The sequence below is a fragment of the Pelophylax lessonae genome (genome assembly GCF_965119305.1).
Source record: "Pelophylax lessonae genome assembly, chromosome: 2".
Taxonomy (NCBI): domain Eukaryota; kingdom Metazoa; phylum Chordata; class Amphibia; order Anura; family Ranidae; genus Pelophylax; species Pelophylax lessonae.
The window spans coordinates 269,793,531-269,817,114 of NC_138769.1; positions in this window are offsets into that span (position 1 = coordinate 269,793,531).

Consider the following 23,584-nt stretch of genomic DNA (forward strand, 5'->3'; position numbering starts at 1 on the left):
GAAATAAAATCTAACTTTTGTTGACATATTATAAGAATGTCTAATCTGTAATTTGATGCCTTTTGGAGATTTTTCCATCTTTCCTTGGCTTCTTTATGCACATTGATACAAATTTTTACCTGGAGTGCCCAAACGTTCGATCCCCACTGTGTATATATATATATATATATATATATAGAGTTGCAACCAGACATATAGGAACAGGTTCACATGCAGGAAGTTTCTACAATTGGGAAATTACGTATACTAGCCAGAAAGTGCATGTGTGTCAACCTACACTATATAACACTCAACTTGTACCCCCCCGCTAGCTAACTGAGAGATATGCCACATTCTTATGTGTACATTTTCTCACACACATCTTACCTTGTAGATAAACACCACCACCTCTGTAGTATACAGGGAGGGAGCCATGGTTCTCCGGATTGCAAGAGGAACTGTACAACTTCCTGAAATGTGTGCACCTTCTAACAATGTCGTTTCCGGTTCCCCTTTGCGAACGTGAGCTCGCATGTACACTGCGAATTTGCGATCAAGCGGAAACATTTGCAAAACACACAATGCATGTCCAAGATACAGATATACATTACACCAAACGTATCTCACAGCCAAATTGACATTGAATACATAGAAAAAATATAACAAACATTTGGGTAGACCAGAAAAAATGTTTATTTAACCCCAAAGCAATTAGTTTAGCAGACATTTTAAACATGCCCGCCCACTACCATCAATGTTTATTTAAAGCACAATGCACAGCTTAAACAATTCACATATGATATTTTTTGTGAACAGTATACAAGCCTCAAGCCATAATAGCTTGAGAGATTTTCAATAATAAACTACTTACAAGTACAGCAATAGTAAATACATACAACATACATGAACAAAGAGACAATAAGATTAATATGTGAGAAGATGGCAATATGGAAAACATTACCAAAGTGCGCTAACAAATAATGAACCAAGTGTTCAAAGGTACATGGATGGTAACCGGATTTAAAAAAATCATATGCATTCAGTCCAAAACAAAAGTGCAAAAACTGTGAAAAAGTCTTTCTTTTCAAATTGGAGTGAAGGTAAGGGAGTGTTGGGAGGTGGGTGGGGCCTCGTCCCAAAAAAATGATCCAAAGTGATTCTCAGTGGCCTGATATACACATGTGGACACCCAGTGTTAGGAGTGGACTCTTACCACAATGTGGAGAGATGTGAGCATGTACTTGGTTGTGTCTAGAAGTCCCCAACTGATCAAGCTGGCAGGGATGGCTCTCGGAATGGACCGGAACAATCAGCTGCTTCCGAAGTGGGGGGGGATCTGTAGGCTTCCAAGCAGGGGGAGATGCCAAGACAGAGCAACCCAGAGAAAAGAAGAGGACTATAGTGCATTACCTTCGACTTTAATGATAAAACGAATGAGGGTACACTTACACATTCCGGACGAACAAACAGCAAATACAGGGCGGTCGCGGGTGTCTGCAGTACAAACCGGGACCTATGACAGCACGGCTGGCTCCCCCCGACGCGTTTCCACTAACAAGTCGGCTTCTGGGATTGGAGCTACAGCCGCGCTGTCCACATCTCTCATTTAAGTGTTGGCAAGTGGAGACTTCCGGTGCGGACTCGGCGGGGACTCGGAAGTGCAATGACGCACTTCCGGTTGCGGAGTTGGCCAATCATAGCATATTCCTCCGAAGACCCGGACGTGCAATGACGCACTTCCGGTTCCGGAGTCGACCTATCATGATCGTAATACTTCAAAGACCCGGAAATGTTCCGATAACTTTCCGGATTCTTGTTGGGCCAATTACAGCGGATGTCAACAGAGCAATTGATAGGTGGTACTAAAATGTCCAGAAAAGGAAACGTACTTTACCTAACAATGCATGAACTAGTGGTGCAATGTAAGAAGGCAAGCAGTGTGGCCATGTTTACCTTTCTTAACGGCTAAGAAGAGAATCATTTGATTAAAAGGCAAAAAATATGGTTAAAAAATGCTAATCTTCACGGTGAAAGAATTATCTATTGGTGAGAGTAAGCAATTTTGGAGGATAAATTATAAATGGCCACAATTTGGACTAAAACCTAAAAATCCAATAGGTGGACATATTTTAATCAATGTTAAAAAATGGATTTATTTTAAAATTATTAAAAAACTTTTATGTGTAAAACAAAATTGTTGGTTAGGGTGGATCGCAATGGAAATCTCCATCCGCCAACTGGTATATTTAATAACAATGCATGTATAAAATACCAAATTTTCCATATATAAAAATATAAAAGTTGTCTAAAAAAAATTTTTTTTTTAAAAAATTATTAAACACCAAATTTAAAGAAGGAGAATAATAATGAAGGAGGAAAAGATTGGCTGAAAGAGAACAGACTATGAAAGAAAGTGTGTATCAATTGTAGGAAGGACTAGTCATTGTTTATATGGGCATTAATGTCCCACTCTACATTCATGCCCCAGGGCTGGTAACACTTTAATTCATGAATCCAAAACGTTTCGCGCCTGGAGATAGTCCTTTTCATATCACTCCCTCTCCAATGGGGGGAGTAGCCTTCAATCACGACGGCTTTCAGTTGTGCATAGTTTTGATTATGACATCTGTCGTGATGGGCTGAAAGGCTGTGTCCAGGGAATCCAATTTGTATGTTGGTAAGATGCTCCCCAATTCTTATACTAGGGGTTCTAATCGTTCTTCCAACATACTGCAACCCACATCCACAAGTAAGGAGATATATAGCTCCCCTACTTTGGCATGTAACAAAGTTTTGGATATCGTACTTTTTCTTAGTTACTGTAGAGTTGAAGGTTTTAGTTCTCTGTGTTTTTAACTCTTTACATACCCGGCATTTTTTACAAGGAAAAAAGCCTTTCATATTAGAAAACATTCTAGGGATGGCAGGCTTCTCAACTGGAGTAGGAGCAATCAGGTCTTTCAAATTCCTGGTTCTCTTATATATGATGGGGGGTCTTTCGGGAAGATTTGGTCCTAGGATTCTATCTCCCTTAAGTATATGCCAATACTTCCGGAAAGTCTTGTTAACCCATCTGTATCCAGTGGAGAAGGAGGTAACAAAGGCATATTCGAATTTAGAAAAGGCGCCAGTTTGTTTAGGTTTAGGGACCACTAGTTCTCTTTGTGGTACATCTTTAACTTGGAGGATGCTTTGTTCCAAAGCTTCTTTTTTGAAACCTTTTTCCAGGAGTCTATCCTTCAATATGTCGCTCTGAACCTTGAAGTCGTGAGAGTCCGTACAATTACGGCGGATCCTCCTAAACTGACTGGTGGGGACCGAAGATAGCCAATTTGGGTGGTGACAGCTATCAAGGGGGATGAACCCGTTCTTATCCGTGGGTTTAAAAAATGTCCTAGTGCCAAACTTACATCCTATCCTATAGATGGTAAGGTCTAGGAAGTTGATGGAAACCTCACTGAACTGGTAGGTGAGGCGAATGCCCCAATCGTTGCAGTTCAGTCGTTCCATAAAGAGTTTGAGGGAAGGGGTGTCACCCTTCCACAGCAGTAGGACATCATCTATATATCTCCTCCATAGGAAGATGTTAGGCTCACGGTTATCATAGATGTTACGGTCCTCCCATAGTGCCATAAACAAATTTGCAAGGCTGGGAGCAAATTTTGCTCCCATCGCCACTCCAGTCTGTTGCAAATAGAAATTCCCACCGTAATAGAAATAATTGTGCTCCATTCCGAACTGTAAAAGCTCCAGAATGAACACTTTTTGTTTGAATGGAAGGTCAAAATGGTTGTCAAGGAAGGTGCTGACAGCTTCATATCCCATTTGGTGAGGTATGATGGTGTACAGGGATGAAACATCCGCTGTAACCATCAATACCTCACCATCTGTCTCCAGGTTGGTGAGTTCCTGGATGCACTGGGAGGTGTCTTTTAAAAATGCGGGGGTTTGCTGCACAAGAGGCTGGAGGAAATGATCCACATATTTACCTATACGTGAGGTGACTGAATCTATCCCACTTATTATTGGTCTACCTGGGGGCTTTATTAAGCTTTTGTGGACCTTGGGTAGATAATAAATAAGTGGGATTCTGGGGGCTAAAGGAACTAAATGTTCTTTTTCTTTTTCATTAAGAATGCCCTCTTCATAACCTCTCAAAATTAAGCGTTCAAGCTTCCTCTTGTATAGGTAAGTAGGATCATTTGGGAGGATCCGGTAAGTCTCACCATCAGACAATAAACGGTCCATCTCCTCCACGTAATCATCTTTTTTCAGCAGCACAACCCCACCTCCCTTGTCAGCTGGGCGTATAATTAAATCTTTACGCTCACAAAGTGATTTCACTCCTTCCATCAAATCTTTCTGAATATGGTGAGAGAATTTAGCTTCATCAAGGTCCTTCAAAACCAAATCTTTGAATACCGTGATGTTACTACTTTTGACACCTTGGGGATTAAAGAGTGAGGCATTTTTTAAATTAGTGTGACTGTAAGGAGAAACTTGATAGCTGGTATAGTTTCTTTCCTTAGCATTTGACAAAAAATGTCTCTTCACAGTTAATTTTCTGACATATTTGTGCACATCTATGAATGTGTCAAATTTGTTGATGCCTTTCTTTGGTGCGTATTTCAGGCCTTTGTCTAGGGTTCGTTGTTCTGAATCTGTCAGGGTGACTCCACTTAGGTTGAAGATGCCCTGCCCTTTCATCTTTTCCTTTTTCCTGGAGTCACCTCCCCTGCACCCCCTTGTTTTTTTCTTTTGCCTTTGTTGTGGCCCTTCCCTAAAAAACCCCTCGGTTTTTGGCTAATGGGGGTGTTGGTGGAATGATTATTTTGAGGTTCATAATCATCATCCTCACTCTCGTCTGTGTCCTCTTGTAAAGATTCATATCTGTTATTGGACACTAACTTTCTTGGGTCTTGATAAGAAGGACCAAGATAGTTTCCCTCATAATCCAAAGACAATCTTCCAGATTTTTTAGGAGAGGGTGAGGTACGGTGTTTATAAGCAGATCTATGATCTTCCTCTTCCCATCTCAAATTTTTGGTTTGAGAATGGGTAACCCCTTTTCCACTTTTTCCTTTCCCTTTGGTAGATTGGGAGAGGGATTTCTCCTTCAAAGGTTTAAATTTGGAGTGGAAAGCTCCAGATGTAGAAGGTACCGGATTTCCCGCAGGGGGGAGTTTCCGGTTGTCAGGCTGTAAGTTTTCCTGCATTTCTATTGAATTTGAATTTCCAACTTCAGTATTGACTAAAGTACTGGTGGTTGCACTAGAACCCTCCCCAGTGTTCAATTGCCACTTGAACACACGGGTAGAGTTGTAGTCTTCCAAATCTCGGAAATATTTTTTCCGTTTTTTTATTTTCTGTTCCTCTTCCTCCATGGTGAGGATCTCTCTTAGCTCTTGTGTATACATTTTGTAGGCCTCTTCTTCTTTAAATGGAGTCAGTTTCTCTTTGATTTCTAACATCTCCTTATTGAGTCTAATGGTCTTCCTCCTCTTTTTGTCAACAAGGAAGTTTAGCAGGCTGATGCCTGCACCATTGAAAAACTGACTCCATTCCAGAAGTTCTGTATCCCCTTGGTCAGGGTTCAAGTTCCACCTGAGGCTACGGGGAACCATTTTTTCTGCTATATATCTCTCTAGGAAGACTATATCCCATGCGGCATGTAACTCTGCCACCATTACATTTTTGAGTCGCATGAATATTCCCCTGAGATCAGTGGATTCTGGTTTGGTTCTAGTAAACACATCATCCACTGCTAGTTTGCGGGAACTGTGATATTCAAAGATGTCCATTCCCTAAAAAAGGACGCAGCTACCTGTGAAAGTGTGAATAAATTGTGAAAGAAAATAGGTGCGCAGTCCTGAAGTGATGAGAAGTGAAGTGAAAGCAGCACTGAAATTTAAATTAAACGTGAGAAGATGGCAATATGGAAAACATTACCAAAGTGCGCTAACAAATAATGAACCAAGTGTTCAAAGGTACATGGATGGTAACCGGATTTAAAAAAATCATATGCATTCAGTCCAAAACAAAAGTGCAAAAACTGTGAAAAAGTCTTTCTTTTCAAATTGGAGTGAAGGTAAGGGAGTGTTGGGAGGTGGGTGGGGCCTCGTCCCAAAAAAATGATCCAAAGTGATTCTCAGTGGCCTGATATACACATGTGGACACCCAGTGTTAGGAGTGGACTCTTACCACAATGTGGAGAGATGTGAGCATGTACTTGGTTGTGTCTAGAAGTCCCCAACTGATCAAGCTGGCAGGGATGGCTCTCGGAATGGACCGGAACAATCAACTGCTTCCGAAGTGGGGGGGGATCTGTAGGCTTCCAAGCAGGGGGAGATGCCAAGACAGAGCAACCCAGAGAAAAGAAGAGGACTATAGTGCATTACCTTCGACTTTAATGATAAAACGAATGAGGGTACACTTACACATTCCGGACGAACAAACAGCAAATACAGGGCGGTCGCGGGTGTCTGCAGTACAAACCGGGACCTATGACAGCACGGCTGGCTCCCCCCGACGCGTTTCCACTAACAAGTCGGCTTCTGGGATTGGAGCTACAGCCGCGCTGTCCACATCTCTCATTTAAGTGTTGGCAAGTGGAGACTTCCGGTGCGGACTCGGCGGGGACTCGGAAGTGCAATGACGCACTTCCGGTTGCGGAGTTGGCCAATCATAGCATATTCCTCCGAAGACCCGGACGTGCAATGACGCACTTCCGGTTCCGGAGTCGACCTATCATTGGAGAGGGAGTGATATGAAAAGGACTATCTCCAGGCGCGAAACGTTTTGGATTCATGAATTAAAGTGTTACCAGCCCTGGGGCATGAATGTAGAGTGGGACATTAATGCCCATATAAACAATGACTAGTCCTTCCTACAATTGATACACACTTTCTTTCATAGTCTGTTCTCTTTCAGCCAATCTTTTCCTCCTTCATTATTATTCTCCTTCTTTAAATTTGGTGTTTAATAATTTTTTAAAAAAAAAATTTTTTTTAGACAACTTTTATATTTTTATATATGGAAAATTTGGTATTTTATACATGCATTGTTATTAAATATACCAGTTGGCGGATGGAGATTTCCATTGCGATCCACCCTAACCAACAATTTTGTTTTACACATAAAAGTTTTTTAATAATTTTAAAATAAATCCATTTTTTAACATTGATTAAAATATGTCCACCTATTGGATTTTTAGGTTTTAGTCCAAATTGTGGCCATTTATAATTTATCCTCCAAAATTGCTTACTCTCACCAATAGATAATTCTTTCACCGTGAAGATTAGCATTTTTTAACCATATTTTTTGCCTTTTAATCAAATGATTCTCTTCTTAGCCGTTAAGAAAGGTAAACATGGCCACACTGCTTGCCTTCTTACATTGCACCACTAGTTCATGCATTGTTAGGTAAAGTACGTTTCCTTTTCTGGACATTTTAGTACCACCTATCAATTGCTCTGTTGACATCCGCTGTAATTGGCCCAACAAGAATCCGGAAAGTTATCGGAACATTTCCGGGTCTTTGAAGTATTACGATCATGATAGGTCGACTCCGGAACCGGAAGTGCGTCATTGCACGTCCGGGTCTTCGGAGGAATATGCTATGATTGGCCAACTCCGCAACCGGAAGTGCGTCATTGCACTTCCGAGTCCCCGCCGAGTCCGCACCGGAAGTCTCCACTTGCCAACACTTAAATGAGAGATGTGGACAGCGCGGCTGTAGCTCCAATCCCAGAAGCCGACTTGTTAGTGGAAACGCGTCGGGGGGAGCCAGCCGTGCTGTCATAGGTCCCGGTTTGTACTGCAGACACCCGCGACCGCCCTGTATTTGCTGTTTGTTCGTCCGGAATGTGTAAGTGTACCCTCATTCGTTTTATCATTAAAGTCGAAGGTAATGCACTATAGTCCTCTTCTTTTCTCTGGGTTGCTCTGTCTTGGCATCTCCCCCTGCTTGGAAGCCTACAGATCCCCCCCCACTTCGGAAGCAGCTGATTGTTCCGGTCCATTCCGAGAGCCATCCCTGCCAGCTTGATCAGTTGGGGACTTCTAGACACAACCAAGTACATGCTCACATCTCTCCACATTGTGGTAAGAGTCCACTCCTAACACTGGGTGTCCACATGTGTATATCAGGCCACTGAGAATCACTTTGGATCATTTTTTTGGGACGAGGCCCCACCCACCTCCCAACACTCCCTTACCTTCACTCCAATTTGAAAAGAAAGACTTTTTCACAGTTTTTGCACTTTTGTTTTGGACTGAATGCATATGATTTTTTTAAATCCGGTTACCATCCATGTACCTTTGAACACTTGGTTCATTATTTGTTAGCGCACTTTGGTAATGTTTTCCATATTGCCATCTTCTCACGTTTAATTTAAATTTCAGTGCTGCTTTCACTTCACTTCTCATCACTTCAGGACTGCGCACCTATTTTCTTTCACAATAAGATTAATATACATGTGCAGATTGAAAATCCAAAACACAATTTGAAAAAAAAAAAAAAAACTATTTACAGAGGTTCAAGTATTCATTCCCCCAAATACAGCTCTGGGGTATGTGTCATTAGACATGACAGGCAATGCAGCCAAACCCCCCCCCCCCGAGAGAGAGAGAAAAAAAATCCTGCAGCACGAGGGAAGGGTGACCAACATCCCGTCACTGGCCAATGAGGCACGAGAGCTATTGTGATAACCACAAAAGGCAGCCCACCTACCTCCAGCCCCTCTCATGGAAATTAAGTTTTACTGTTAAGCAGGTTACAAAAACGGCCGCTCCCCAATCGAGCGAAAACACAGCAACAGGGTAGATGTAAGCACAGGCGCAGCTGCCCCCTGACAGCCAGGGGAGCACCCCTAGGCAGCCACATACAGGATGACTGCGCCCACCCCCTGCCAGCCAAGGCGGGCTATAGTGAACGAGAAAAGTAGGCATGTAGGGTTAGGCCCAACATATTTATCTTCCTTAACATAATAAACCTAGTCAGTATCACATCTATCAGACATCATGAACATATAAGAAAAAAAAGGGGGGGGGGAAGGGGGACCAGGCCCCCGGGCCCCTACACCCTCTTATGCGGTTCTTATCTCCTAAGAGGTTATAAGATTATAGCAGTCACCAAATGCAGGTATCATTCTGACCTTTAGCAGGTAAAACCAGAGTTCACTGTCTGCAGCAGAGCTTCATGGCTCCAGTTCACTAAGCTGGGTGCTCTTTGATTTCTTGAGTCTCAGTTGTACCTTATTTGGCTTGAATTGTAAGTCCTTTAAGGTGAGTTTGAAAAAAGAGATGCATTGTCCACGGGGCCGCAAGTAAAGAAAAAAAAGGGGAGGGGGAGAGTCAGGTGAAGGCCTGAAAAGAGTAGCAATGGGTCAATAACGAACAAACTGTTCCTGATAGTGAAATGACAAGATGTATGTCTCAGTCACAGAGCAGAGGTCTCCATAAGACAATCAGCAATTTCGGCTGGCTCAATTAGGCCATAGGGCTCCGTCCGTCAAGACCCCTCCTGGCTGACTTTGAGGCTTGAGATCATTGGCGGCTGGTGCTCAAAATTTTTGGGGGGGGGGGGGGGCGCAAAAAGAAAAATGTAATAGGTATTGCTTCGCGGCAAAAAAAGCGGTAAAAAAATTGCATTACTTTGAGGTGATGGTACAGGCATGGCACAGGTGATGGTATAGGCATGGCACAGGTGATGGTATAGGCATGGCACAGGTGGTGGTACAGGCATGGCACAGGTGATGGTATAGGCATGGCACAGGTGATGGTACAGGCAAGGCACAGGTGATGGTACAGGCATGGCACAGGTGATGGTATAGGCATGGCACAGGTGATGGTATAGGCATGGCACAGGCATGGCACAGGTGATGGCACAGGCATGGCACAGGTGATGGTATAGGCATGGCACAAGCATGGCACATGTGATGGTATAGGCATGGTATAGGCATGGCACAGGTGATGGTATAGGCATGGCACAGGCGATGGTTTAGGCATGGCACAGGTGATGGCACAGGTGATGGCATAGGCATGGCACAGGTGATGGCATAGGCATGGCACAGGTGATGGTACAGGCATGGCACAGGTGAGGGCACAGGCATGGCACAGGTGATGGTATAGGCATGGCACAGGTGATGGCATAGGCATGGCACAGGTGATGGCACAGGTGATGGCATAGGCATGGCACAGGTGATGGTACAGGCATGGCACAGGTGAGGGCACAGGCATGGCACAGGTGATAGCACAGGTGATGGCATAGGCATGGAACAGGTGATGGCATAGGCATGGCACAAGTGATGGTATAGGCATGGCACAGGTGATGGCATAGGCATGGCACAGGTGAGGTTACAGGCATGGCACAGGTGAGGGCACAGGCATGGCACAGGTGAGGGCACAGGTCGGCTTCAATCACTTACCTTCTGACGGCGGCGGGATGGCGGGATTCCGGGAACTGAGACGAGCAGCGCCATGGACGTCCTCCTCTTCAGTCTTCCGGTCCGGGCGGTGGGAAGGAGATCGGGCGGTAACGGTGCGTGACTGATGCACGCACCGGCACCGCCCCCATTGCGAGTCAGCGATGTCCTGGATGATGATTGGTCCAGGCTGGAGACTGGACCAATCACAGCCAGGATATCACGAAGGTGGGGGTGGCTCAGCACTTTTTCCTGTGCAAAGGTTACGCCCCCAGAAGGCAGCCAATCGGCGGCTCTTCTGGGTTGTAAACCCCCCCCATAGCCACCAGGCCCAGCGCATAGGCCTGCGAACACGAATTTTTTTTTCAAAACTTTATTTGTTCTTTTTGTAATTTTTTTTTTCTATTTTTTTTCTTTTTTTTAGGGGGTGGGGGGGGGCGGCGCTCTGGCGCCCCCTATGCAAGGGCCGCCACTGCTTGAGATGATGGATTGTGTTGGTGCCTGCGGGATCTATGGCGCTGGGCTTTGGGCGATGGGCCACTGGATACCATCTGCCATGGCTCTGTGGGGAAAAAGAATGGGTAACGCAGAAATTGGGTAAATCTTCCGGGGTGCGCAAGAGAGCCTTGTGCCCCCTAGTTGTGGCAGAGAGACAGAACGGGAATTTCCATCTATACGGTACCCCCTTCGTTCTTAGTGCCTCCAGCAGAGGACGGAGAGCTCGCCTGTTCTGTAAGGTAATTTTGGAGAGATCTTGGAAAAGCTTTATTAAGGTTGTAAAGCCGGCCCTTCTCTCTGGCTTTGTGTAAAATTTCCTCCTTGAGAGGGAAATTCATTAAACAGCAGATTATGTTCCTCGGTGGTTCTGTGTCACCAGGTCGGGAGTGCAGCACTCTGTGAATCCTCTCCATCTCTATCGGGGATGCGGGCGGTCTCATTATTAAGTCATTAAATATAGCACTTACGGTTTGCTCCAATGCAGCAGGTTCAACGGTTTCAGGTAAGCCCCTGATTCTTATGTTGCGGCGCCAACCCTGATTATCCAGGTCTTCAAGATGCCTATGCCTCTCTAAGAGCTGGGGTAGTTGTGAGTCGTTTGATCGTACCTGCTGGATAGCTGCAGCATAGACCTGGGTCATCTGCTCAACTTCCCCCAGGCAGGAAGTGATTGCCTGTATGTCTCTCCTGAGGTCTGTGATGGCTGACATCAGGGTATTTTTAATGTCCGAGGCCAGTGGTGCGACAGCAGATGGCTCTACACCTACCATTCCCTCCTCTGACGAGTCTCCGGCGCTGCTGCTAGGAGAGTGCGGTGTTGAGGCCTGTGTCTCCACGAGGCTGACCGGGCGCTGCGAGCGAAAGAGCTCCGGTATGTTTCGGCTCTGTTGGGATCAGATCTCCCTCGGGGTGCGGGGGGTTGAGTTGCTCCCATTAGATCTAGCCATCGTGAGAAAAGCGTATAGGCAGCCATCTCTGATCACAGCCAAGCCACACCCCCCAGAATGTTTTTAAGTAAAGTGTTCTGTTCTGGGATAATCAAGAAATCAGAGACCATGTATGCCCCGCCTAGCAGAGGTGACAGGCAGAAGTTACCTAGGGTCTCTCGTTTTTAAAGGCTGATGCAGCATAAGGTAGCCATGGAGTATAGGTACTACTACCCCTATGCTCCCAGGGGGATCATGCAGTAAATAGAGACCAAAAGAGTTTCCTGGTACGAGGAAGCAGTCTGGGGCTTTATGTTTATCCCCAAGCCTTACCTCAACAAATCCAAGGCCGAGCTTTAGTAAGGAGTTCTTATCGGTCAGAGAAAATAGGAATCTGGGGAGATCCATCTATAATGACTGAGAAGTGGTCAGATGGCCTGGGAAGAAGAATCTGGAGTGGTCCAGTGTCAGGGAAATGAATGGAGCTTGGAGCATAGAAATTTGCTTGGTGCGCTGAAAACTTTGCTGCGCTGAAAAGTGCACTTGTGGATATTAATATACGCCAAACGCCATTAATCCCTTATACTGAAAGTACAATGTACAGCTCTTTTGTATAAGGTCATCCCAGCGCGCTCGGCGGCAAGGAAAGGAACAGACACTTGCTGTGTCATATTGATGCCAACTGAAGGGTCTCTCTGTCTTCCACAGAGCAGAGCTCAGGTTTATTTACAGCAAGTGAACAAAAGGAAGGGGGTTACAAAGGAATGGCTTCAAGACCACCAATCACAGACATGCATTGTTCAAAAGTAAAATAGTAAAGAGGAGTGAATGCTTAAGTACAAACATGGCCGTGTGCAGAGACTCCAACTGCCAAGTGAACAAAGCAACATGGCTGCCAGATTGATTCTCATGGACTCGGCCCCGTTTATTAACATAGTTAATAAAAACCATATTTGATAGTGATCATGCTATTGTTCCAGTGAATGGGACTTTATTATATCTGCAAAAGACAATAGCAGTATTTCAATCATATGGATCAAATATGACAGATGCCAGCCATTAATAAAGGGCAGATATTATTAAAATGATAAGAAGTCCACATCACAAACAAATCTCAACAGTGAATACTGGGGCCCCCGCTTGCTGATATACATTTGTGCGGTGGAGTTCTTGCACTGCCATAGATCTGGATGATCAGGCTACAAGTAGCATGCAGTTTCCATTTAATGGAAGATTTCCACATCTACAGGTCTTTCCTCAATGCCAGTTAAAGCAATATTCACTGTGAATACCGCACTCAGATTTCTACTTTTGAATTATAAGTTATGTCTAAGTTGTTGCTACACAATGTAGCTGTGTTTTGCTGTGAGAGAGTTTCGTCAAGTTTAAAGGTTACTGTACTGGAAGCCCAAAGAAAAGAAGAGTACCAGTTCTTTAATCGCTAATGTGCTTGAATAGCTGTTGAAAAAAATCACTTGTGTAAAGTTTGCTAAAGTTGTTGCTGGGGGCAATACCCCATTTCCAAATGCCCAGTGGGCCACTATCTGTCACAAAGTCAAGTTTGTGTGAGTTGCTGCCATGTGAGAGTGCAGTTGCTTGCTACCTTTTTTCAAGTAAATGTGCAAGAGGAAGAACTTTTGCTGAAAAGCTCCTTCACTTGTTCTACAAGGGAAGGTCCGGGGAAAAGGACTTCCACTGATAGCTTCTCCAGATTCAAATAACTCTTTGTTGATTGTCTGCATGCAGATGAGTCATTGCTGTAAGCTCAGGCAATGGCTTGCCACAAGAAGAAGATGTGTTGCTCCTGTCCTGATGCTGCAAAGGTGGTGTCACTGCAGATATCAGTTGAGTGGAGTTCACATTTCTTTGTGTTGGTTCCTGGGTTTTGGGGGGTTGAAACCCAAGCTCGTAAAGGGACTTTACATGCTTTAGTCTTATTGCTAAAGTTCAGGTTATTTCTGAACATGTCTAGCCAGTTAGATTGGTAGGATTTTTGTTTGTCTCTTGCAGGAATACAAGGAGACAACATGTCAAGAGTTGCCCTTGGGAGGCAGAATTCATAGAAATGCTTCTACGTGAATGTTAGCAGTAGATGAATGTCGGGTGGGAAGGTTGCCTCTGTGGAGATGATGTTCCCACTGTTAGTTGCTCAGGATGTGTAAAAGTGATGTACATATGTATTTATGTATTTTTCTTCTCTTTTCCTTTGCAGGACTGCAAGGAGTTCCTATGCTTTGGTGGAGGCATCCCACAGTGATATGCTGTAAATATGTGACTGTACTATATTGTGTAGCATAGTTGGTCAGGTTGTATTTGGTTATTTTACCCTACCAATCATTCTTTGTTTGGCCGGGGGGGTGCACAAACAGAGTGTACTTGGTAGAATTCTACCTTCAACATGTATATTTTGTACAGCAGATGTATGTTTTTTCACCTTAAGTTATTTGTACATACTGGCCACATATGGGGTATGCCCCATGGCCCTGTTCATTTGTTATTTTCCCATTCTCCCCTTCCAAGTTTGTAGGATACTCCTCATAGATTTTTTGACGTTTTGTAGGGGTGGCTGCCCAAGCCACTGAGGACATGGCTTATTTTTGGCTGGGGTGGATGTTGTGCCCTCCCAACTAGGTGCTAGAGTGAGTGTATATATTTTTTGGTTTCTCTGCTTAACAGGGAGACAGCTAGGTATATTTTTGTGCTGTCTGCTTAACAGGGAGCTGTGATTGTTTTGTGAGGTCTGCTCAGTGTGCTGCTCATGCTGCCTTGATGTTTTACATTGAACCAATGGGTATGGAGTATATTGGAAAGTGGGTGGAAACCTGGAAGATGAGAGCATGGGTGTCTGTACAGCCCTGGCCAATTGGAAGGGGATGTGCCCCAAGCCATGCAGGGTGACTGTATCTATATCTGAAGAGCACTTGGGCTCGTGGTCCAGTCTACTTCTACAGAGAGAGAGGTCCAGGTGGAGAAGGGGCTGCTACCATTGAAGTTGCAACCAATGGTTCCTATTTGAGCTGAGGGAGGATGTCTGTGGATCCTGTCTGGTACCACTGAAGAGGGCTAACCTGGGTGCTTCAGGAGCCTTGTGAGAACAGACCCCCCACATGGGATCCCTGGGACTTGTGCAGTTAGATCCCCCTCTGGGTGCTAGAAGTCAGCTACTGGATGCAGGCTAAAGGAGACACTGGCTAGTGGCTTGAAGTGTCAAAGATTTTTGAGTTCCTTCAGCTACAAATGGACTTGTTCATTCCATACAGACACTGTATGGTCATGCAGATGATCTGCTATCCAGTTCTATTAAGAAAGTTGTCCTCACCTGTGAATAGTTAATTTGGAGTATCCTAATAATTCCCCTCTCCTTTCCAAGTTCTCCAAATAAAGTACAAAACAAATCCCCTAGACTGGTCATTGAAGATAACGAGCAGAATAGTGTGTGCACCTGGTTATGTAAAAATACCCTGTATCTGGCTGTGAAGTAATCAGTGAGAGGCCTGGGCAAACCAATATTCAAGCGACTCCTGCGGGAGTACCGCTACATATACATGTTGATCATATGTAATGGTCATCATTTTAGTTTAAAATGATTGCAAGGGCAGACTGCAAACGTTTTTTTAATTAAAATAGAAATTATGTTTTGCAGCAGATTTCAGCCAATGACTCATCTGAAACCTGATCAGATGAAACTCTGTGTACAGTAAACAGTAATCTGGCGGTTTCATCTCCCTAAAGGAAAAAACAGGCAGATCAAGGAGAAAAGACAGCCAGATCAGTAAGTAAAAGCAGCACACTTTTAACCCCTTGATTTCCCTAACCCCTTCCAAGCCAGTGTTATCAGTACAGTGTATCACTGCATTAGTGTCACTTGCGATTTCATTGTCAGTTAGTGACGCTCCCAGATAATGTCTGTTAGTAAGAGTTGAGCGGACACCTGGATGTCCGTGTTCGGCGGGTTCGGCCGAACTTGAAAAAAAAGTCCGGGTCCGTGTCCCGGACTTTTTTCGAACTTTACCCGGACACCGAACCCCATTGAAGTTAATGGGGACCCGAACTTTCAGGCACTAAAATGGCTCTAAAACACCAATGGAAAGGGCTAGAGTGCTGCAAATGACAGCAAAACGTAGTTAAGAGCATGGCGAGTGCTCTGCAAACAAATGTGGATAGGGAAATAACTTAAAAAACAACAAAAAAAAAACAGAAAAATAAAACAATTTCTTCATCTGTGAAGGACGAGGCCCATATGGAGTAGGAGGGAGGTTGAGGTGGTGGTGTTTGTGGCGGTGTCATAGGCGTGCGCACAGGGTGTGCCGGGTGTGCCTGGGCACACCCTAATCACCTAGGGCACATTAGCATTATCGCTCTGTTTGCCAGTGAGGAGATGGGAAAGATCTCCCTCGGACCTGCTCTGCCATAAGAGAAGTGCCACACACTTCTATTTCACTTTGCCAGCAGGGAGAGTAATGTACCGGGGCCATATACATGTAGGCAAACACATGCATGTGTATTTAAACTTTGGGGTGCACACCCTAATGCAATAGGCTGCGCACACCTATGGGCGGTGTAGGTGGAAGCGGCGGTGGAGGAGGACGAGGTAGCCAACACTGCTTTTTTTCAGTCATTTTAAATGAGTGTACACCCCAAAAGAGTGCGAAAGATCAAAAATAGAACAATGGCTGGGTAAGGTCGGTATCCATCTCTATTCTGCACAAGGTACGGAAAAGTCCCGTGGGATCCATGCCTGGTTCATTTTAATGAATGTGAGCTTGTCCACATTGTCTCTGGACAGGCGCCTGCGCTTGTCTGTGATAACGCCCCCAGCCGTGCTAAATACACGTTCAGATAATACACTGGCTGCAGGGCACGCCAGCACCTCCAAGGCGTAAAGGGCAAGCTCAGGCCATGTGCCCAATTTGGAGACAAAGAAGTTGAAGGGGGCAGACCCGTCATTCACTACATGTAGGCGTGTGCACACATACTGCTCCTCCATGTTGGTGAAATGCTGCCTCCTGCTAAGACGTTCCATATGAGCTGCTGGTGCTGCTGTTTGTTGTGGCGTGCTGACAAAGCTTTTCCACATTTCGGCCATGCTAACCCTGCCTTCTGAGGTGCTGGCGGTGCCCTGGTTGCCTTGGCGACCTCTTTCTCCTCCTCCTCCTTGGCCTTGTGCTTCCACTGTGGCCCCGCTGTCAGGTGGGAATGCCAGCAGCATCGCGTCTACCAGTGTGCGCTTGTATTCGCGCATCTTGCGATCGCGCTCCAGTGAGTGAATTAAGGACGGTACGTTGTCCTTGTAACGGGGATCCAGCAGCGTGGCCACCCAGTAATCAGCACAAGTTAGAATGTGGGCAACTCGGCGGTCGTTGTGGAGACACTGCAGCATGTAATCGCTCATGTGTGCCAGGCTGCCCAGAGGCAACGAAAGGCTGTCCTCTGTGGGAGGTGTATCGTCTGTGTCCTCTGTATCCCCCCAGCCACACACCAGTGATGGCCATGAGCTGGCCTGGGTGCCACCCTGCTGTGAACATGGTTCCATCTCCTCCTCCATCTCCTCCTCCTCATCCTCCTCATCCTCCAGAACTGTGCCCCTGCTGGACAATTGTGTCCCTGGCGTTTGTGTGTGCAGGAACCCACCCTCGGAGCCCCTTGCGAATGACTGCCCTGAAAGCCTTGGAAATGTTACCTCTTCATCCTCCTCCTCCTCCTCATCCTGTGCCACATCCTCTTCCATCATCGCCCGAATCGTTTTTTGAAGGAGGCATAGAAGTGGGATAGTTAAGCTGACAACGGCATCATCGGCACTGGCCATGTTGGTGGAATACTCAAAACAACGCAACAAGGCACACAGGTCTCGCATGGAGGCCCAGTTATTGGTGGTGAAGTGGTGCTGTTCCGCAGAGCGACTCACTCGTACGTGCTGCAGCTGAAACTCCACTATGGCCTGCTGCTGCTCGCACAGTCTTTCCAGCATGTGCCAGGTGGAGTTCCACCTTGTGGGCACGTCACATATGAGGCGGTGAGCAGGAAGGCCGAAGTTACGTTGCAGCGCTGACAGGCGAGCAGCAGCAGGGTGAGAACGCCGAAAGTGCGCACAGATGGCCCGCACTTTCGGCAGCAGCTCTGAAATATCGGGGTAATTTTTAAGGAACCTCTGCACCACCAAATTCAGCACATGCGCCAGGCAAGGGATGTGCGTCAAACCGGCTAGGCCCAGAGCTGCTATGAGATTTTGCCCGTTATCGCACACCACCAGGCCGGGCTTGAGGCTCGCTGGCAGCAACCACTCATTTGTCTGCTGTTCCATGCTCCTCCACAACTCCTGCGCGGTGTGTGGTTTTTCCCCCAAACAGGCAAGTTTTAAACCCCTGGCTGTGCTGAAGTTGGTGGTGAAGGTGTTACGCTGACCGGATGAGGAGGCGGTAGAGGATGAGGAAGCGGAGTAGGAGGAGTTAGGAACAGGAGGCAAACTGAAGCGCCCTGCAATCCTCGGTGGTGGAAGGACATGCGCCAAATTGCTATCCGCCTCAGGCCCATCCGCCACTGCATTTACCCAGTGTGCCGTTAGGGAGATATAACGCCCCTAACCATGATTACTGGTCCACGTATCGGTAGTTAGGTGGACCTTGGCACAGATGGCGTTGCGCAGTGCACACCTGATTTTTTCCCCCACTTGGTTGTGCAGGGAAGGGATGGCTTGCCTGGAAAAGTAGTGGCGGCTGGGCACGACGTACTGTGGGACAGCCACCGACATAAGGCTTTAAAACTGTGCGTCTCCGCCAGACGGAATGACAGCATTTCAAAGGCCAAGAATTTTGAAATGCTGGCATTCAGGGCCAGGGATCGCGGGTGGGTAGGGGGGTACTTCCTCTTCCTCTCAAGTGTTTGGGAGATGGAAAGCTGAACGCTTCCACGGGACATTGTGGAGATGGTTGGTGACCCAGGTGGTGGTGTTGCTGACAGATCGTCTGTTTGCGGGGTGGCAGGTGCCGGTATCACTACAGATGTGGATGGAGAGGCCGAGACTGCAGCAGAAGAGGAAACAGGAGGAGCCAGAGACCTTTCTTGGTCTTGAAGGTGTCTACTCCACTGCAGCTCGTGCTTTGCACTTAGATGCCTGATCATGCAGGTTGTGCTCAGGTTGAGAAGGTTTATGCCTCGCTTCAGGCTCTGATTGCACAGGGTGCAAACCCCTCGTGTCCTGTCATCAGCACATTTTCTGAAGAACTTCCACGCTAGAGAACTCCTTTGAGCTCGCTTTGGTGCGCTCGTTCCCTTGCTGCGTTGGGCAGTAGCAGGCGTAGTGTCTAGGGCACGGCCGCTCCGCTTCTGCACCCTGCTCCCTCTTCTGCTGTGCTGGTGGCTCTGTGCGACCACCGCCTCTTCCTCCAAACTACTCAGGTCACCTGCATGACCTTCATTCCATGTGGGGTCGAGGACCTCATCGTCCTCCACATCATCTTCCACCCAGTCTTCACCCCTGCCCTCCTTGTCGGTCTCCACAATTCTGAGTGCCGCAGCAGTTGGCACCTGCGTTTCGTCATCATCGGAGACGTGCTGCGATGGTCCTTCCATGTACTCATCTTGAGAAATAAGTGGTTGAGCATCGCTGCACTCAATCTCTTCCACTTCTGGGGCAGGGCTAGGTTAATGGCCCTGGGAAACCCTGCTGACAGAGTCATCAAAAAGAAGAAGAGACTGCTGCATGACTTTGCAAGGGGTTGAGGTGAAAGACGGTTGGATATTGGCTGCAGGTGCCAACTCTGACCTTTCTGCAGTAGACTGGGTGGGAGACAATGTGAAGGAACTGGAGGCACTGTCAGCAACCCAATCTACTATCGCCTCTACTTCTTCTGGCCTCATCACTTCTAGAGGTGCATGATGCCCTACCAAATACTGCTGCAGGTTCTGTCGCCTACTCACACTTGAGGAAGGTGTTTCACTTGTGCGTGTAGCTGGCACAGATCGACCACGTCCTCTCCTTGCAACAGGAGCTCTACCAGCAGCACCACGACCCAGGCCACGGCCCCTATTTGACGGTCTCCTCATATTTCTGTAATTTATGATCTTGCCCTAGAAAGGTGTTTATTGAATAGCGGAACAAAACAACAACAGTATCGCACGGGTGTATCTCACAGTCAAATATGCAAACTATGCCGCAATTTAATTTTTTTTTACCCCAAAAGGGTGTATATTGAATAGCGGAATAGAAAAAAGGATAAAAAACGGTGTATCTCACACGTGCAAACACAGACAAGGCCCTGATTAAAATTTTTTGTACCCTAAAGGGAGGATGAGGAAGAGGAGTAGGAGGAGTTCAGAACAGGAGGCAAACTGAAGTGCCCTGCAATCCTTGGCGGTGGAAGGAGATGCGCCAAACAAATTTAAAAGGTGTATCTCACATGTACCGATACAGACTATGCCGTAATTTAGTTTTTTACACTCCAAAAGGGTGTATATTGAATAGCGGAATAGGAAAAACTTTATAATACGGTGTATCTTACACGTACAAACACAGACTAGGCCCCGATTACAATTTTTTGTACCCTAAAGGCAGGATGAGGAAGAGGAGTAGGAGGAGTTGGGAACAGGAGGCAAACTGAAGCGCCCTGCAATCCTCGGCGGTGGAAGGAGATGCGCCAAACAAATTTAAAAAGGTGTATCTCACATGTACCGATACAGACTTTTCCGTAATTTAATTTTTTACACTCAAACAGGGTGTATATTGAATAGCGGAATAGAAAAAAAATTTATAAAACGGTGTATCTCACACGTACAAACACAGACTAGGCCCCGATTACAATTTTTTGTACCCTAAAGGCAGGATGAGGAAGAGGAGTAGGAGGAGTTCGGAACAGGAGGCAAACTGAAGCGCCCTGCAATCCTCGGCGGTGGAAGGAGATGCGCCAAACAAATTTAAAAAGGTGTATCTCACATGTACCGATACAGACTGTAACGGAACAGGGCACCCTGACCAGGTACCTCCGTTGACAGGTGCTCCTAGTGCTTCCCGAGGGCTCCAAGCACTCCACCAGACACCGTAAGCACTTCAGACTCCACGAACCGCCGCAGCTTGGTTAGGGTCTCGCAATCTCCTACCCACCCTGGACCTACGACAAGGCTCCAGGTTCCTGTGTGTGAACCTCTCTTTCCCCAGAGAACAAGCTCTTATACAAGCTCTTACAAGAGCTCAGTGATTCTCTAAGGGAGTATGGAAGACCATAGCAATCCCTTGTAGCATATCCCCCAATAAGAGACAGAACTCTAGATTGAGGTTGAATGAACTCAGTACAACTTTAATTGAACAAGACTTATATACAGTTTTCACCCACAAAGTTACCACCCAGATGGACCTTGTTGAAGACTGAACATAATATTCACCATCCAATAGGAACAGAGTTTTACACTCTCATACAGTGTACAAAATATACAATGTGGGACAATCCCCCCCTCCCCCTTAGCATCCAATCCACATTCCTATACGTTTCTCTTAAGGCAGACAGACAGAACAATGGGAGGTCATTAACACGTAACAATGCAAAAGGGCAATCCACATCCCCTTCCAATACACAACAAAAGGAATACCTGTCTGACATTGAAAGCTATGTAATATTGCCAGCATTTAGGAATTACAGATTTCATGGCAAATGGGAATAAATCTTAATATTCCTATATGGAAATATTGCTGGCAAATATGAAGCAATCCAAACCATTACTTATCTGTCTTTAAATTCCAGTGACGGTGAATACAGTCACATATCTTCCCCCCAAAGGTAGACTAATCCAGGTACCAGACCTCCAATCGGTCTGTGCCTGAGTTAGTCGGGTAACAAGTCCCAAAGAGTCCATCCATCATGGCAGATTCCTTGACAAAGTTCCACATAGTTTGTAAGTTTGTCCTGGCAAGGCGCATGGAGCTCTCATAGCCGATCAGTCTGTGAAAGTCTGGTTTGGGCAGGCCAGACTGGGCTTCTTGGGCACCCTGTGTCCCTAAGAGACACAGGGTGATTTAGACATAAGAGGAGCCTAGTAGACTGAGAGAAGAGTTTTCCAACCTCTCTAAGGTAGGATGTGTTCCACAGGCCCTCCCAATGTCTGCACCCACCCAGTACCCCAAACAAATTGTCGGGAAAACAGTGTTACTCACCCAGCCAACCTCTGCCTCTCTTGCAGAACATACCCGCTGCTGTGGATAAGTGTGGACTGGCCCTTCTCCTGGGAGTCCTTTCAGCCACTGGAGAGAAGACAGGGTGGTGGGGCTCACTTCATCAGGCTGTTGGGGATCTGGGCCGACTGTCCAGCATCCCTGGGGTGTACAGATGAAGACTGTAGCTTTTGCAGGTGCTGGGCAGAGGTTGGTAGCACTCTGCCCTGTTGCCAGCTCTTCTGCTGGGTTGGGGTTGGCGAATACTACCCCCAGAACCTGGTTGGGGGTCTGCTGTAGAGAGGAGGGATCGCCTACCTCCTCCTCCTGGTATTCCTGCGGGGCAGGTTGGGGATCTGGACCAGCCGTCCAGCATCCTGTAGGTCTGGTGCAGAGACCGCGGTCCCATCTGTATCATTGGGGTCAGGGCTGTTGTCTCCCTGTGGTTGGGGAGAAGGATTAGTGGTCTCCTCTCCCTGAAAGGTACACTGCTGCTTGGAAGGAAGGACGACACCTTCGGCTCCCTGTAACTCCTGCTGTAGCTGGGGATCTGGGCCGGCTGCCCAGCCTCCCTGTATGGCCGGTAGAGAGACCTCGGTCCCATCTTCACCTGCCATCGGTGGGTCTTCCAAGTACCACCAGTCTGTACTGTCTCTCCAACTCAAGGGTTGTGGGTCTAGATCTGCCACCCAGGACTCCGGCTCTGCTTTCAGGGTAGATTTGGGTGGAATGGAGCAGAGCAGGCGTTGGTAGTACTGCTCCAGTTCCCACTCCATTGTGACCAGATGAATCAGATCTAACACCAGGTCATCTACTCTGGGGAGATCCAGTAGGGCTTCCCTGGTGTCCTGGATTTCCCAGCGCCGAAACTCTGCTGGACATCCAAAGTCCCTCTCTTCAAAGGCCTCCCACAGCAAGCCCGGCCCACTATAGTCCTCACCTTCCGGCATATTGTCGTCAGCCATCCAGTGGTCGTGCCGGGTGGCATACCACTTTAGTGCCCGGTAAGCTTCATCCAGCCACAACTCCTTCCAAATCAGGTTCCACAGCTCCGTCACCCACTCATCCAGGGGTTTCTGTCCTAGGAAAGGTAACCGCAGGGCAACGTATACCTGGAACCGCTGTTCTTCGCTGGGAAGGTTCTCTCTCTGCCTCCACTGCGCATCGTCTAAGGCCTCATACCACATTTCCTTTCGAGTGGCATCTCTCCAGTCCAGTATGGCTTCCTCTGATACAGGCCCATCCTGCTGGACCAAGTGTTGCTGCAACCTCCAGAGAAACTCCTCCTCATATGGGGACGCTGCACGGGTGTTAGCTCGCTCCATAACGTTACCGGTGTCTCCGAGCTGCTTCTCCTCAAACTAGGACTCCATCCCACCGCTGCCACCAATGTAACGGAACAGGGCACCCCGACCAGGTACCTCCGTTGACAGATGCTCCTAGTGCTCCCCGAGGGCTCCAAGCACTCCACCAGACACCGTAAGCACTTCAGACTCCACGAACCACCGCAGCTTGGTTAGGGTCTCGCAATCTCCTACCCACCCTGGACCTACGACAAGGCTCCAGGTTCCTGTGGGTGAACCTCTCTTTCCCCAGAGAACAAGCTCTTATACAAGCTC